This window comes from Diospyros lotus, chromosome 7 (genome assembly GCF_014633365.1).
Source record: "Diospyros lotus cultivar Yz01 chromosome 7, ASM1463336v1, whole genome shotgun sequence".
In the NCBI taxonomy this organism is placed as follows: domain Eukaryota; kingdom Viridiplantae; phylum Streptophyta; class Magnoliopsida; order Ericales; family Ebenaceae; genus Diospyros; species Diospyros lotus.
Window position 1 is genome coordinate 24596564 of NC_068344.1, and position 17114 is coordinate 24613677.

Sequence of the window (17114 nt, forward strand, 5' to 3'; positions counted from 1 at the left end):
TATTTATCTGTTTTTAGATTATTTTTTATTTAGAGATGAAAAAAATTAATTTCTAAAGGACAATTCGGGCTTTATAGACAAAAGAAAATGTAAGCACCCCCGCCTGGATATCCCAGCCGCCCGGACTACCCGAACGGGAGCGCCTACGGGAGGAGAAAAGAATGAAACACCAGACAAAGACCACCCCTGCATGCATACACAAAAAATAAGAACAGCGGAAGCAAAGGTCAAGACATGCATGCACTATGGGTACCCCGCTAACACAGCGGTCACAAGATAAATAAATAAACACAAACTCCTGTGCCGACATACACAAGACTCGAGAAAACACCCGGCACAGTACGAAATAATAGAGTAAATTCTACTTAGACATCAGAGTGGATAGGGATTGACGAGACTGCCTGTACACCACACCGACTCTGCCGCTAAAGCTGACTCCCTTGCTATGGCCCACGCCGCCACTACCTGGAATGATGGAAAGCAAGGTGAGTCGAGAGACTCAGCAAGCATAAGGAAAAGAAAGGCTGTAGGCTGAGTATAACCAAAAAAACTCTTCCCAAAATAAACCCCCAGGTACACACAAGCCATGAGACACTACAACACAACAGCTCAATAGCATAACAAAATAAAAGCACATACCGGTCCTTGGGGCCCACATAAGACACTTGGCACCCAAGTCCCATACCAACCTGCCGCTGCCCTGAAAGGCAACAAATGTCTGCAACAAACCTGCGCGCGCTGTCCCAGGCCGGTACTCCCGTCACCTGTATCCGTCGGTACTCCCGACAACCGAGCCATAGGCTCCCTCGGAACGGTGCTCCCGTCCGAGAACTAAATACTACCAGTATCCATGCAATGCACATAGAAATGCAATGGCGTAGTGAGCATCAACGTGATACAAGGCGCCCATACATCCAGGCATCAGGCCATGCTCCGCCCACATAGTAAACCACACGCCATGCATATGCTCGCGGTGGATGCAACCTAACCAAACTAGAATGTCCGTGTCCAAGCATTCTCAATAAATGGATATCCCAATATGCATCCCGTACCCATGTGCATATCAAATCATGAACAGTAATACAATGTATCTAATCACGCAGTAAATCACATACCGGTAGAGCTAGTCAGCAGTGCCCGGCACCGGTCAACGGCCAGTGACTAGGGGTGTCCACCCGACGGTCCACATCAAGGCCGTACAATAGTCTACCCCAGCGTCACCAACAACCGACCCCTGCCCTACTGCTCGATAGCTCTAACCGAACCATAAATAAATCTGAGAAAAACTGTAAGTAAACCCAATAAAATCGTAAATAAACCCTCACGTCTAGGAACCTAGTCCCCAAACTGGTTCAGCATCATTCCCGAAAGGAATAGGGGTGGTACAAACCCCCATAGGCTCATAACAAATAAAATGCTAGAAGTCTCGGATTTAATTTAAATTGAAACAGATGAATAATAATTTAACAAATAAGGTTAGGAGCCAAATTAAAGTAAGGGAGAGAATAAAGTATAGGAAATCACGGGGTGTTTCACGGGAATTAAAGATCAAGAAGAGAGGGTTAAGAGCTTGCCTTTACACGGCCGTTCCTTGCTTTTCTTACGCACCCGCTGCGAAATAAAACGTTCGCTGGCAATAAATAAAATTGCAGCTTTAATTAAATAAATCTACCGTGTAATATAATTAGTTTAGCCGTTTAAAATCCCACGTAAGCGCACCACAATTAAAATCTCAACGAGTCTCATATTTATTTTAAATTAAATCATGTTAATAAAATCCTCGAAGCCAGCTTAATAAATTAAATTTAAATCGGATGACTCAAAATTTCATAATTAATAAACAAGCCGAAACAGACGAAGGGAGGGTATAAAATACGAGAAATCACAGGGTTTCTCACGGGAATTAAAGAATACGAGGAAAGAATTAGGAACTTGCCTGAAATCGGCTGATTCCTGTCTCTTTCGAGCTCCCGATGCAAATTAAATCATTTTCTAGCAAATAACACAATCGGGACCCAAATTAATTAATTTTAATCGCGAAAAATTATAATTAAAATATAACATGCTTCTATTAATTTTTACCCACGTACCTGATCACTTCCCACGCTGAAAAATTCCAAAATCATTTTATTTCACTTATTTTCTTTTCTTTCCTTTTCTTTTTTTTTTCTTCTCCTCCTCTTCTTCCTTTCTTCTTTCTTCTTCTTTTCTTCCGTGCGCCGCCTCCCCTGCTTCAGTCGCGGCCATGGCCGCCGCACCAGCTCGTCGCCACCAACTGCCGCTGCCTCCAGCTTCGCTTCCCACGGCCGCGCACCACCGTTGCTGCTGCCTCGCTTCGCCGCTGCTGCTTGCGTCGCCCATGGCTGCGGTTTCTTCAAGCCGCAGCTGCTCCTCGTCGCTGCCATGGCCGAGCAAAGCTCGGCCAGCCTCCCATGGCCGCCATCTCCTTCTCCCTCCCTCGATCGATCTCTCTTTCTCACTCTCTCGGTCTCGATCTCTCCCCCTCAATCTCTCCCTCAGCCGATCTCTCCATCTCACTCTCTGCTCACTGTTCTTCTCTGTTTCCATTTGACAGAAAAGTGGCCACTTTGCTTAACCCCTACGCACACGCGCACAGCCACAAAATTTTAACAAATTAATTAATTTAAATTAATTAACTAAATTTAATTTCAGTAAATTTAGTTTACACTTCTATTATTTTTATTATTTTTTTTTGGGATATTACAATTCTCCCCTCCTTAATAGAATTTCGTCCTCGAAATTCGCGCTCAATCCATATCCTCAAGATACGCTCACATCTCTCGTGATATTACCTAACATATCTTCCGAGAGCCTCCATATCATCATTTTCCAGTTCCCACAAGTCCAAGTCCACACATATCCTACTTGACTTAATACATTAGCACATCTCCCTAATCCATCACCTCAAGTGAACCACGATATGACCACTAATACCTTAACCAGCCTAAGAGACGTCATCAAGGTTCTTCTATTACTATCTCATAACTCAACTGATAACGATAGGAGTGGGGCCATCCTCTTACATGGCGAGAAGCTAATATTCGATAACACGACCTAAACCTGCCACGTACTTACGACGCACTGGAACACGGAAACGATACGACATCCTCAATCAAGGATTCAGCAGCAATATCCTTTAGTCTGACTTTTGCCAACTGATTCTTAACCAGATACACATCATTTTCTCGGCAGTACTTTCTCCCACAATTTGCCGCGTACGTTCGGGGTCCTGTTAACAAACATGAGTAGCCATTTAATCAGAACTATCAAAGGTTACACGTTCCCCCCTCAATACACCTCGAGATCTTAAATGTCACCAGGTCTCCCCTCCTTAAAGGAATCAACACACCTAATTTTAACTTATTCGGTGACCATCAACCCTCAATCTTGACCTGCCGCCGATCTTAACTCCAAATAGCTAATTGGCCATACTTTTTCTCGATCACTAAATATTAACCCTGACCTCCTCAAAACCTTATACGGTAGTTGGGACTCGATCTTTAGAACCGATCTTATTTACTCTATAGTCTGTACGACTAAAAACACCTCACCGTATCAAAAACTATTCCATTCCCACGACATCTCATAAGTCGCCTCAAAAACGAAAAGCAACCTAAAGATGTGGGTTAAGCGTTCCTCTGACTGGCATAACAAGCCATCTCATGTTTCTGCCGATGTACCACTTGACCAGCACCCAGAAGAGTCTCATCTCTTCAATCGGTCAATAACCGACCCTAGGGCATGTGGTCCGTGATCAGCACCGCACGTACTTATAGCAACTACTATCCTTGCAGCAGAACCCAACAGTTACTTAGACCTATATCCAATTTCGGCCTTGGCCATACACCTGGGTATCTCCCACAACAATAATCTTAGAGGGGTCTTCTTATTCCTAATTCACTTTATCACAGATGCTCCACAGCGATCCAAAATGTCTACTATCACCTTTGCTTTACCCTATTTATTACAAAATCTCACAACCTTAGTCTTTCGACACGCCAATCGCAGCGTCACCTGAACTCTACTTCACCTGTGAGAACTAAAGACCTATACCCTCTTTAGGTCGTGATGCTAAATCTCCAAATAACATAACCACTGTAAACTCCAAGTCCATAATTCCTGTAATAGTCCCTCGGTTACTTCCCATCATAGATCTCTCTTGGAATAAGATCGACCCTAGCCTTATCGTAAATACATTCACACCCGGCACACATCTCGGTGCCTACGGATCTACTGTTTACCATCGGACTCCTATAGCACATTTTCACATGGTGGGACCTTTCCGTATCACTCCTGGAAAAATTCAATCATGAACCTCCAGGTCACATTCTACCACGACCTCATTACATAATACCCTCAAACATTGCACATGATTTCTCACACCATTCCCATCCTTACAAAACTCGTAATTTACAACCACACATTTGCATTACAGCCCCCCTACCAATCATACTAACTAAAACTCCCCTCGTCACCCCTGGCAACCGAGGTAACTTCATCTTCCAAGTAGGCTAAGTCCTCATTGCTAGCTATGCTAGAGCCGGGTTCAACAGGTCCCTCTAGTGGCTATGACGACACCCTCACAGTGGCTTTGACTAACTAAGTGCCAGGTTGTGCTCCACTATTAGGCAAGTCCTATACCGGTCCCTAGGAAGACTCCCAAATGGCAACTTGTTACCTCACCGCTTCGGCAAAAATATCATAATGGGAACAAAGTCTCACATCATTCATCACTACTTTAGTCAGTCGCCTCCACATGTCCTTCATGTGCTCACAGGCGAACATGACTTGTCTCTCTGACAGTCCCCAAAAAGATCTCGTGGATCATCTCTTGAGACAACTCGTCAAGCCGATACACATAACCCACTAGGTACTCCTCTTCGTCTTGCCCACCTCCACCTCCAAAAGCAAACTCCTATTCCTATCCTAACGTGCACTTATCACCTTTGCACGATATTAATTGGGACACAATCTCTCACACGAACCAGCAAAACTTAACTGGGACACAGTCTAACCCTATTCGGTTCACCTAGACATCCCTAACTCTACCCGACAACCTTGGTGTACAGGAACTCGTCCCTCAAAACTGACTCAAACTACGCTCTGATACCAACATTGTAAGCACCCCCGCCTGGATATCCCAGCCGCCCGGACTACCCGAACGGGAGCGCCTACGGGAGGAGAAAAGAATGAAACACCAGACAAAGACCACCCCTGCATGCATACACAAAAAATAAGAACAGCGGAAGCAAAGGTCAAGACATGCATGCACTATGGGTACCCCGCTAACACAGCGGTCACAAGATAAATAAATAAACACAAACTCCTGTGCCGACATACACAAGACTCGAGAAAACACCCGGCACAGTACGAAATAATAGAGTAAATTCTACTTAGACATCAGAGTGGATAGGGATTGACGAGACTGCCTGTACACCACACCGACTCTGCCGCTAAAGCTGACTCCCTTGCTATGGCCCACGCCGCCACTACCTGGAATGATGGAAAGCAAGGTGAGTCGAGAGACTCAGCAAGCATAAGGAAAAGAAAGGCTGTAGGCTGAGTATAACCAAAAAAACTCTTCCCAAAATAAACCCCCAGGTACACACAAGCCATGAGACACTACAACACAACAGCTCAATAGCATAACAAAATAAAAGCACATACCGGTCCTTGGGGCCCACATAAGACACTTGGCACCCAAGTCCCATACCAACCTGCCGCTGCCCTGAAAGGCAACAAATGTCTGCAACAAACCTGCGCGCGCTGTCCCAGGCCGGTACTCCCGTCACCTGTATCCGTCGGTACTCCCGACAACCGAGCCATAGGCTCCCTCGGAACGGTGCTCCCGTCCGAGAACTAAATACTACCAGTATCCATGCAATGCACATAGAAATGCAATGGCGTAGTGAGCATCAACGTGATACAAGGCGCCCATACATCCAGGCATCAGGCCATGCTCCGCCCACATAGTAAACCACACGCCATGCATATGCTCGCGGTGGATGCAACCTAACCAAACTAGAATGTCCGTGTCCAAGCATTCTCAATAAATGGATATCCCAATATGCATCCCGTACCCATGTGCATATCAAATCATGAACAGTAATACAATGTATCTAATCACGCAGTAAATCACATACCGGTAGAGCTAGTCAGCAGTGCCCGGCACCGGTCAACGGCCAGTGACTAGGGGTGTCCACCCGACGGTCCACATCAAGGCCGTACAATAGTCTACCCCAGCGTCACCAACAACCGACCCCTGCCCTACTGCTCGATAGCTCTAACCGAACCATAAATAAATCTGAGAAAAACTGTAAGTAAACCCAATAAAATCGTAAATAAACCCTCACGTCTAGGAACCTAGTCCCCAAACTGGTTCAGCATCATTCCCGAAAGGAATAGGGGTGGTACAAACCCCCATAGGCTCATAACAAATAAAATGCTAGAAGTCTCGGATTTAATTTAAATTGAAACAGATGAATAATAATTTAACAAATAAGGTTAGGAGCCAAATTAAAGTAAGGGAGAGAATAAAGTATAGGAAATCACGGGGTGTTTCACGGGAATTAAAGATCAAGAAGAGAGGGTTAAGAGCTTGCCTTTACACGGCCGTTCCTTGCTTTTCTTACGCACCCGCTGCGAAATAAAACGTTCGCTGGCAATAAATAAAATTGCAGCTTTAATTAAATAAATCTACCGTGTAATATAATTAGTTTAGCCGTTTAAAATCCCACGTAAGCGCACCACAATTAAAATCTCAACGAGTCTCATATTTATTTTAAATTAAATCATGTTAATAAAATCCTCGAAGCCAGCTTAATAAATTAAATTTAAATCGGATGACTCAAAATTTCATAATTAATAAACAAGCCGAAACAGACGAAGGGAGGGTATAAAATACGAGAAATCACAGGGTTTCTCACGGGAATTAAAGAATACGAGGAAAGAATTAGGAACTTGCCTGAAATCGACTGATTCCTGTCTCTTTCGAGCTCCCGATGCAAATTAAATCATTTTCTAGCAAATAACACAATCGGGACCCAAATTAATTAATTTTAATCGCGAAAAATTATAATTAAAATATAACATGCTTCTATTAATTTTTACCCACGTACCTGATCACTTCCCACGCTGAAAAATTCCAAAATCATTTTATTTCACTTATTTTCTTTTCTTTCCTTTTCTTTTTTTTTCTTCTCCTCCTCTTCTTCCTTTCTTCTTTCTTCTTCTTTTCTTCCGTGCGCCGCCTCCCCTGCTTCAGTCGCGGCCATGGCCGCCGCACCAGCTCGTCGCCACCAACTGCCGCTGCCTCCAGCTTCGCTTCCCACGGCCGCGCACCACCGTTGCTGCTGCCTCGCTTCGCCGCTGCTGCTTGCGTCGCCCATGGCTGCGGTTTCTTCAAGCCGCAGCTGCTCCTCGTCGCTGCCATGGCCGAGCAAAGCTCGGCCAGCCTCCCATGGCCGCCATCTCCTTCTCCCTCCCTCGATCGATCTCTCTTTCTCACTCTCTCGGTCTCGATCTCTCCCCCTCAATCTCTCCCTCAGCCGATCTCTCCATCTCACTCTCTGCTCACTGTTCTTCTCTGTTTCCATTTGACAGAAAAGTGGCCACTTTGCTTAACCCCTACGCACACGCGCACAGCCACAAAATTTTAACAAATTAATTAATTTAAATTAATTAACTAAATTTAATTTCAGTAAATTTAGTTTACACTTCTATTATTTTTATTATTTTTTTTTGGGATATTACAGAAAATCTCTCTCTAAAGACTAATATGAATTTTAGAAATAAAAAATTGTCCTTCAAGATGATTTTTTTTTTGTTTCTAAATATTTGAAATGGCTATTAAAGAAGGGAAAAAATCACTTCTAAAGGCAAAAATGTGGACAAATTCAAAAATAACTCAAATTTCACAAATTCAAAACCTGTTAATATGTAATATTCACAATTCCAACAATAATCACACTAAAATTTTATAAACAAAGAATTTTATAAAAGTTAGAAATAGTTAGAGATGGATATTCAATTCTGTTCCTAGTTAGCAACGAAAATTATTTCATTTCTAACCTATAATAATCTGTCTCTAAGTCTTTCTTATAATTGATTTCCAATTTTGTCATAGAACATTTTATTTGTTTTTATATTATTTTTTATTTTGAGATGAAAAAAAAAATCCATTTTTAAAGGGCAATTCGGGCTTTATAGACAGAAGAAAATCTCTATTTAAAGACTAATATAGACTTTAGAAATGAAAAAATTGTCCTTCAAGATGAATTTTTTTTTGTTTCTAAAGATTTGAAATGGGGATTAAAGAAGGGAAAAAAATCATTTCTAAAGGAGAAATGTAGACAAATCCAAAAATAACTCAAATTTCACAAATTCAAAACCTGTTAATATGTAATATTCACAATTCCAACAACAATCACACTAAAATTTTATAAACAAAGAATTTTATAAAAGTTAGAAATAGTTAGAGATGGATATTCAATTCTGTTCCTAGTTAGCAACAAAAATTATTTCATTTCTAACCTATAATAATCTGTCTCTAAGTCTTTTTTATAATTGATTTCCAATTTCGTCATAGAACATTTTATTTGTTTTTATATTATTTTTTATTTAGGGATGAAAAAAAAAATCCATTTTTAAAGGGCAATTCGGGCTTTATAGACAGAAGAAAATCTCTCTCTAAAGACTAATATAGACTTTAGAAATGAAAAAAATTGTCCTTCAAGATGAATTTTTTTTTTGTTTCTAAAGATTTGAAATGGCTATTCAAGAAGGGCAAAAAATCATTTCTAAGGGCAGAAATGTAGACAAATCCAAAAATAACTCAAATTTCACAAATTCAAAACCTGTTAATATGTAATATTCACAATTCCAACAACAATCACACTAAAATTTTATAAACAAAGAATTAACAAATTCATCCAAATATAAAAATTCTGGATATGAAAAGAGTCATTCAAAATTCTCAAAATACACGAAAACAAATAACTAGCAAATTTCAGAAACAAATAACTACAAATTACATAGAAATGTCATAACATTAGGGCTCATAAAACTCTATCTATCTTACTTATGGGTGTTGACTGTTGGGTTATGATGAGTATAAGTGGTTGGATTGGCTAGAGCGACAGGTTGAGGTGGAACCACTGGAGGAGTTAGAGCTAGTGGACGATGGGTTGAGGGCATTTGGGTGATCTCTAAGTGCTAGAAGAGGGTGCATATCATCTCTTGTCGGTTGTGCATCTTAGTGGTTAGGATAAAAATCATCTAGCTATATTGTCAAGCTTAGATTGAGACACAACTATACTAGATGAAGGAGTAATATAATTAGGATAGGGTGTCCATATAAAGGTTGTTGTCAGTGGTAGCTAACAACTGACCATGAAAATTGTCTTTTGCATATGCATATAATGACAATCTCTCCTCCCATTACTTTTGGAACTAATCTTAAAATAGAAATATAGATGCAAGTCAATCAAGTGAAACAAAAGGCCGAATAGACTAATATATCTTGAATTTAGGGTTAAATTTTAATTTTATTCAGTTTTGACCTTTACTTTAATTTAATAATTGAACCTTTTATTCTTGATCCAACAAACGTGTGCCCCACCTTACGTGGCAACTGATGTGGCATACTGATGTCTTTGACAGCAAAACTACATCATCTAATTAGCAATGGCTAAAGTTGTTGCCAATGGCCATGTACGTCGTAGACAAGCATGGGTCGGCGTAGGTGTTTCCAACCGAGGTGGGAAATCGACCGTGCCGGTGGAATTTGTTGTCTTCCCCGTTATGGGTCACAATCATGGTTTTGTGATCGGCTAGCAGTGGGACTCACACACTGTATGTAACAACCCTAATTTGAGTCTAGATATTTTAGTACTTAATGTTAGTTAATGGCATTTTAAATTAGGATGGCGTCACTACAACAAATTTTGGATTAAGAGGCATTTAAAAATGTTTTAATAGATAGTTTATTAGGGCATTTTAACTATTAGGGCACTAATAATAATGCCTCATGTAACTGTGCCCCAAAAACGTATTGAGGTACTTACAAATGCCTCAAAAATAACTATAAATTTAAGTTTATTGCGACACTTAAAAATGCCTCAAAAATCACTATAAATTTATTTTTCATATCCCCCACAAGGCCATCTCTTAACTCTAACTTACTTCTCCCTCAACTCGAACCCTGAACCTTTCCTTCTTCTTGCACACGCATGACCACCTAATTTACACGTTATCTTATTAATATATGTGCCTATGTTTATTTTATAGTATATCTAAATTTCATTAGCATTATTCTATTGAGGTACTTAAGATTTGTCTATTATGACACTTTATTAGAGTGTCTTGTTAGAATTATTTTAATAGGACATTTCAAAAATTCTGCCCCATTAGATTTATCTATTAAGACACTTATATTTGTCTATTAGGGCATTTCATTGTTGTGCCTCATTAGAGTTGTTTTATTGAGGCACTTCTTTAAATTGTGTCTTAAAATGATATTTTATAAGGTATTTAATTGTTGTGCCTCATTAAAGTTATTATATTGGGACATTTTTCTAGATTGTGCCTTAAAATGGTATTTTAGAGGACACTTTCTAAAAAATGTCCTAAAAAAGATGTCTCAACAAATCATTTTTATTGTAGTGTGTATTTTAATTTTTGCCGATAAATTGTTTTGTTGGCAAAAATAAAAAATAAAAAATTTTGATTTTATAATTTATTTTATGGCTCCTGTGATCATGAATTTTGGTGAATGAGCCTAAATTGAAGAAAATGACAAGTAATATATATTGGACCACATTTGATTAGTTAATGAATTCATCGGCTATTATGTATGCGTTAATTGAAGGGTAATGGGAGCATGGTTTCACAGCGTGGGCTAGAGCCATTTACATAATAGAGATGTAAAATTAATTTGGGAAGATAAGTGAATAAGAAAAAAGGAAAAAAAAAAAAAGGAAATAAACCAAGATAGTAATTGTCAATAAAGTCTCTGGATATTTTTGTCTACAGTGTGAAGTGAAAGGCATTTATTGCTGGAGTTGGCATGGAGAGATGTACGCACTTCCTTTATTAGCCAATTTTTCTCCGAATTGTGCTATTTGTACAGAAGTATTTTTACAGAATTCTTTATAGAGCTGAGATATCGCGAGAAATTAGAGATATCTCTTATGTAATTTATCGCGATTTATCGTCTCATGTGAATCTGATCAAAATGAGAAGAGAGAGGGAGAGAACCAGGACAAAGCCTTGCGCAAAACCCTCTCTCAACCAGCAAAGACGTCGTTCTCGGCAACACAGAAAGCAGGAGAATCTACTTCCTCCACAACCCCTTCCCCGACGGCAAGTCGTAGCGCCACCGTTCTTATCCCGATATCACCATTACAGTTGCAGAGACTAAGCACAGGGAGAGAGAGAGAGAAGAATGGAGAAGAAGCTGGGATCGTTCTTCTTCAAGTGACTGGGGAAGAAGGACTCATAGCTGTGGTGGTTTAGAAGCTCCAGTCTCCGATGGAAGAGACTTAGCTTCCAGCTTTGGTTCGTCGATGGCTTCCTCTTTAAGATTGTCTTTGTCTTAGAAGCCATTGCTTTGGTGGCCACTCTCTGTTTCTTCTACCTCTGTTGCGACTGCCACATCTAATTTGAGATTCATTTGGGTTTGGGTTTGGTTTTTCTGGAATTTTTTTTCTTTTCTTTTGGGCTGTGTTCGCTCTTTGTTTCACCTGATTTTCTTGTATAAAACCTAACTATCAGTATTGAATTCGAACTTCTTCAAGTTCTCTCTCTGCTTCAATGTAGAAATTGGCTATTCAAAGTGATTATATTTTGTTTTGTGAAGATTGGCTTGAGGAGAAGATTACAGATTTTTGGTTCAGCTTTTGTTTGATTTCCAACCGTAAAAACAAGAGAAAGAGAAAGGACAAGAAAGAAAATCTTTTTCATCACAGAAAATTCTTTCCAAATTTATCTCCTCTGTCTTGGATTTTCTTTCTATTTTTCTGACATTTTCCTCACAAACTGATAAAAAAAAATCATGGCTTTCTTCTCTCCAAAATCTTCTTCCACATTCATTTTTACACAAGCGAAGGACGCAGACTGTAAAACAAAGGCAAATTCCAAAGATAGTGTGCAATGTTCATGAGTAATGAGCCATTAAAGTCAGAGGGGGAAATTGGTCATTTATGAGGGATAAATTGGTCATTTCAACGTCTCTGTAAAGCTTCTGTACATTTCTTTCTGTACAAATAGCACAACTCATTCTTCTCCTCTGTTGGCATTGTGTGCATACCTTTTTTTTCCTTTTTTTGTGCACCTGGTACTGTGCCATTGGAGCGGCTTGTTCCTTGATATTGTCTTCTGTTACATTGGCCATCGTTTCTTCTTCATCCACTTCTTCTTCTTCTCCCATTCTTGGTTGGCGATTGGAGCTTTAGTGGAAGAGTCGCAACTGTCTTCTCTTCTGTTGGATCACCTTCTAGGCAAGTTCCTTCTTGTGGCTTCCCTTATTTTTGCAAGTTTCCTTATGTTTCTCTGCGACTTACAAGTCCTCATTTACACCATTTATTGTTAAGCAAGGCATCATGGTCATCTTCTTCATCCTATCCTCTATGTAGTTACTTATGAATATATATATATACATGTATATACATACCTTTTGTTGTGTTCTTCCTTAAATTTTTTTTTGGTGTTCTCTGTTGGTGTTCTTACATAATCCATTATTTGATCTCTAGTGGGTCTGGTTGATGTCTCGTAAGGGGGGGTTTGTTTCCTTCCTCATCCTTCTTTAGTGAATGACATTCATTTGGCTAAGAGCGGATACACACCCTTCTTCGTTCTGTATCCGAGAAACTGTGTGTATGCATATATATATATATATATGCATATAACATGTTCATACATCCGAGCATATATCAGCACATCTGAATAGCAGAAGCCCCGTACGATACGCCCCATTTTATCCGAATAACTAACTGACTAAGTTATATATAGCATAAATGTATATTATATACACCATTCGAGTGCCTTGTTTCTGTTCTCTCACTGACCCACTTACATACATACATATATATATACACCTATATGGGTATATGATTAGCAGAACTCTCTCTCTCTTCCCCACTGCTTCATTTAAATACTCCCCTTACCATGCCTGAATCATCGTATATATACATACTTACATAAACTGTTGTTTGAATGCACCTGTAATTGACCCATTTTCATGTTCGAGTGCTCTATTTCTGTTCGGCCAACCCACATTTGCATATATATATATATATATATATATAAGCTACTGGATGCATTGCTCCAAACCCATTTACATTTATATATATATACATCCAAGCCACTGGATGCCCTGCTCAAGCCATTTATATTTACATATATATATATATAAATATATACACATTCAAGCCATGAATGCTCTATTCCAAGTAAACTCACTTATATATATATATATATATATTCAAGCCATGGATGCTCTATTCCAAGCAAGCCCATTTACATTTATATATATATATATATATATATACATACGTCCAAGCCACTAGATGCCCTGCTCATGCAAAACCCATTTATATTTACATATATATATACATATACACGTCCAAGCCACTGGAACCCATTTACATTCACTTATATATATATATAAATATATACACATTCAAGCCATAGATGCTCTGTTCCAAGTAAACCCACTTTTATATATATATATATTCAAGCCATGGATGCTCTGTTCCAAGCAAACTCACTTATATATATATACTCAAGCCTTTAAACGCTCCTCCTTACCCGAGTACATATATATATATATATATAAAGATGAATATTTTTCTTTTGTTATTGTTATCCCATCAATATAATTTAATGAATATTTTTCTTTTGTTATTGTTATCCCATCAATAAAGTAAATTATATATCAAATATATATATATATAAATACTTGGGGCTCATTTAAATAAAGTGTAAAGAATTCATGAGAAATTGATTAAATAAATTCTTAGATAAATCATTGTGTCTCGTGTGTATAATTGATGTGAGTGGGAAACTATCCAGTATTGTGAGATAGGCAGAAAATATATATAAGTATGGCAATAGTTGTGAGACAAAATTTCATGATGTTTATATGAAAATGAATGCATGACACATTTTGTACATAGTCAGTATGTTCATGTTATGATGTTTCGTATTATTTATCTTTGCGCACCTATTATTTTGGGTGGAGAGAAAGAGTACCCTAGAGCATCTAGCATGGGATAAGGTGGCCATACCCCAATAGATTGGCTCCATATTTATTTGTGAGTTTTTATTTACATGATGCACTTGGGCATGTGTGGATTGATGGTCGGCAAACCTACGAGATTTGACACTAACATTAAATTTATATACATAATTGCATGGTGATATATGGTGGCATGATGCATTTAACTTGGAGTTGATCAAGTCATAAGCTAGGAATCTTGTAGATAACTGTTGAGTCCTTGATTATTCTTTTTGGTGTCACTATATTTCTTGAATCCTATACATTGTTCTTTGTTTCTCGAATTTGCTGAGTCTCATGGCTCACTTGATCTTCTTTGCCATTCCAGGTAAAGAGAAGGCCATTATTGGGGGCGACTCCAATAGGACGAAGCCCCAGGGATAGTGGTGTACGGAGACGCGTCCTAACTTGAAGATTTTGATTTGTATTTTGGTGAGGCTTGAGATGAATTGATTTTTATTTGGTTAGTTAACATTCGAGTCTCTTATCTACTTTATATGGTCGTTAAACCCAAACTCATGAGATATTGGAAGTGTAACTGAATTTTAATTTTGTTTTCGCTGCTAGTAATGAAATGAGTTGTTTGTTTATTTATGGTTTGTTCTATATCATCTATGTGATGATCTCCTTTCGAATATCCTATGCTAGCGAGAATATTTGAGAGTAGGCTCTTACACTGTAGATGAGGCTGCCTTTTCCTTGTGGGTTCGCCATGGAGATGATGAAAACTGAAGAAAATCAATAGGGATGGTGTCGCCGAAGAACATGGGGTGACATGGAAGTCACAGATCCAACCATGGCAGTGGGCGATGTTCTGGTGATCATGGCCATTGCGTCGTCGTGACTTTGGCAGTCGCATTGTTCGCCATGGCATCGTCCTCTCGACTGGTTGAAACGTTCGACCTCTGGTCTATTCGCCATGGCATCGTCCTCTCGATTGATTGAAATGTTCAATCTCTAGTCTTTTCCCCTTATTCTTCTTGTTTCGATCATCAGCCTCTGTGGCCGCCGTTAATAAGAGCAAGCCGACGGTTATGGTGAGGAAGATGGAGTAGCCAACAACGATTAGATAAAGAGAGAGGTAGAAGAAGGCGACCGATGGCGATGACGAAGGAAGACGACGACAACAACATATGGATGAAACAAACACTAGGTGATTTTAGGGAAGAAGGTGGGTCAACCCATTAAGTTATTGGGTTAACCCACTAGGTCGAATCTGGACCGATTTGACCCGATCCATTTATAGATCCTTGAGCAAATCTGGATCAGCAAATCCATGATAGGACCTAGAAAACAAAGTCGTTTTGCTGACGTGTCCAATGATGGGCACGTCAACATGCCATATTAGCTGCCACATAAGTTGGGACACACACGTTTGCTGGATTGAGGATAAAATTAAAACAAAAGTGAAAGTTCAATGACCAAATTGAAGCAAAGGTCAAAACTAGATAAAATTAAAAATTGACCTTAAGTTTAGGATATATTAGTCTATTCGGCTAAAACAAAATTGAGTTTTATATTATAACGATAATATGAATATTAAATTTGGTTTGAAACTTTATACTTATAACAACTTGTGCAACTTTTAAATAGACCCAAGCCTTTTTATTCTTGTAATGCTTGATGCATGTGAAGAGTTCAAAACTTATTGGATCTCTATTCAACTCAACTTGTTGTGGCATGACCTTCTAGAAGAGTCTTCATGAAGTAGCCAAGGCACATTTGTCATCCTAAAGAAAACAATTCCCTCGGTGAAAGACCTTTTCGGGTTAGAGCCTATCTCCACTAGGAAAGCCCTTTATCACCCATTATTCACTCGAGACCAACTTCTCGGATTAGCATGATTGCCCCTGGTCAAGCTGCACTCCCAGGAGGAATCTTAGGAGATACGTCCCCCACTTGCATTACCTCGCATTGTCCTACGACAATGTGGCTCGCCTATTCTAGGCTTGCTTCCTTCTGGTAGTCCTTCCCCAATGGGGAAGGATGTAGGGGGTTCTCTCGAAGGCCTTTCCATGCTTAGCCTCGATATAACATCAATGATGGGGGAAATGAACCACCTCTTCTCAGGAAAGAAAACCACACCCTTGCACATATATGTCACGTGTTTCTGTCCCCCATGCTGCTTGTAAATACCCTCAAACTCCTCCATTTTGGGGCAACCAACAGATAACAAGTCAAATGAAAGACAAGCAAAGAAAGCCAAGCCCTAGCAAGACAATACCACCCTTCCTTATCATACCTCATTCCCCTACATGACACTCTTGCATTCTATTTATACATCTTGTGCTGCATGATGACCTTTTTGACTTAAGCATCGGAGGGCTCACATGAGAAAAATCCTCGTGTACCCCTAACTGCTTTCGGTCTTACAAGCCCTCTCGAAAGATGAAAGACCTTTTGCCTCCTCTTAGCAACCTCGGTTTATCTAGCTCCATAGCTCTCATTGATAGTAAATCAAGCCCCTTTTAAGCCAATGGACTGTGTTAATCTTGGATGAACACCTTTGTGGCTGCATTCTTACCTTGCAATTAAAACACAATAAAAAAAAATACAGTAAAATTTTTATATTTTTTTCTTTATTTTGGTGAGAAGTTTATACTCATCAGTGTACGAGTGCAGTTGTAATCCAAATTTAAATTTGTATTTTCTAGATGAATCCAAGTCGTCCACTAAGAGATTTATTTATGGTAAAAGAAAAAGAATGTCACAAACACGTACACGCATTTGGACAAATTGGCAACAAGACTTTTTTTATGGATTTTTAGATAACGGATACTAGGAAATAAAGCAAGACAGAAGTTGAAATAAACACTGA